The following is a 1,591-nucleotide window of genomic DNA, read 5'->3' as shown; positions in this document are numbered from 1 at the left end:
CGCAGGTGATCCCTTTTCACTTCTTTTGGTACTGAATGTTTTTATTTCCTCCAGCTGGTGTTCTTAAAGTCCATTTCATAGATGGTGACACTCTTTCCCCCTGTCTATATAATTCCTTCTGACTGTTAAGATTTCCCAGCTTGAAATGCATTGTGCAAACCCATCCTGGTTAACTGGTTCTGCTATATTGTATGAGATGGCCCTCTGTTACACTTTGCACCTCTCTTTCCCATAACCGAGGGCACTGAGTTCACTTGGGGGGGGGAGGCAATCGGCATGCATGTGCAAAATGGCCCATAAATGATGGATCTTGTGCTTTGTACAAAGTGTTTGTGTTGCATGGTAGAGTTGCCATAATTCTGCATGAAAATCAAGTTTCCATTTTTAAAAGAATGTTGTTGTTGTTTTTAAAAAAATCACATGCACTTTACTGCAGATCTCTCCTAATAAACACATTTTTAGATGCACTTTTGACCAGGGTACACATCATTGTGAGCAAATTTTCCAGATAGAATGTAGTTTTGTATGTTCTTTCATTAATGTATTTTTATGCACAGTTTTTAAAAACAGTGTTTGGTTGGAAAACTGTGTCACCAAATTCAGATAAGTGTAAATTTCAAAGGCCAGCTGTGTTTCAGTTCATATAGTGGTTTGAGAAGTCTGAACTGGGTAGTTTCTTATTAAAATGCAAAGAAAATTGAGTTTCTTCCCCATCCCTACATTCAAGTACAATACATGTTACCTTCTTTCTAAAGGTAATAGTGTCATTGAATTTAATGAAATGGACCCTCAGGTATATATTTACAGGATTGCATCCTTGGGCACTGGTAACAAATGATATACAAACTGCAGCACCCATGCAGCACCCATGTAGAGATGATGACCATTTCATGCAGGGGTTCTATTCACAGCCCCTGTGTGTGTCAGTGGAGCGCATATAAGTGCCCCTCGCCCTGCTATGCCATACCACACCTCTCCCTTGTTACGCCCTGAAGTTTGTGTGTGTATTCTCTTTCACTCTCTCTCTCTCACACACACTTATTCACATTCACACATACAAATACACCAACCCACACGCCCTGGAGAATGATTTCTATGCAAAATGATAGTAAGACACCTGTCATGCTTCATAACATTTATGCACAAAGAAAACTAGATTTTTTAAAACAACAACAACAACAACACAAGTTGGATTTTAGAGTACATTGTTGTATTCATCTAACAGCAATCTAGTTGTGTATTTGGTGTAACCAGGTGTAGGTTCTTATGGATTTAATTCCCTTTTAACAATGCTTTAAAATGCAATATAAAATTAGAAGAAAAGAAATCCGTCCAGTGTTGTTAAATAGCAACAGTTGCATATGTACTAACTGGGGACCTGTTAATGAGATTATTGATCAAAGTATGTAAATAAGTAATAGAGTAAAACATCATTAAAATGCTTGCCTCCTGTTCAGACTTGGCAAACAGATGATCTGGTGCTTGCTTCAGATTGACAATCAAAAAATAGGGTTGCCCCCATTCCCTGCACTAACACTTCTATTCCTTTTTGCGTTGCACAGTAAAAAAACACAAAAAAACACAACAACAA

Source organism: Zootoca vivipara, chromosome 4 (assembly GCF_965207765.1).
Source record: "Zootoca vivipara chromosome 4, rZooViv2.hap1.1, whole genome shotgun sequence".
Classification (NCBI taxonomy): Eukaryota; Metazoa; Chordata; class Lepidosauria; order Squamata; family Lacertidae; genus Zootoca; species Zootoca vivipara.
Note: the sequence above shows the minus strand (reverse complement) of the source record.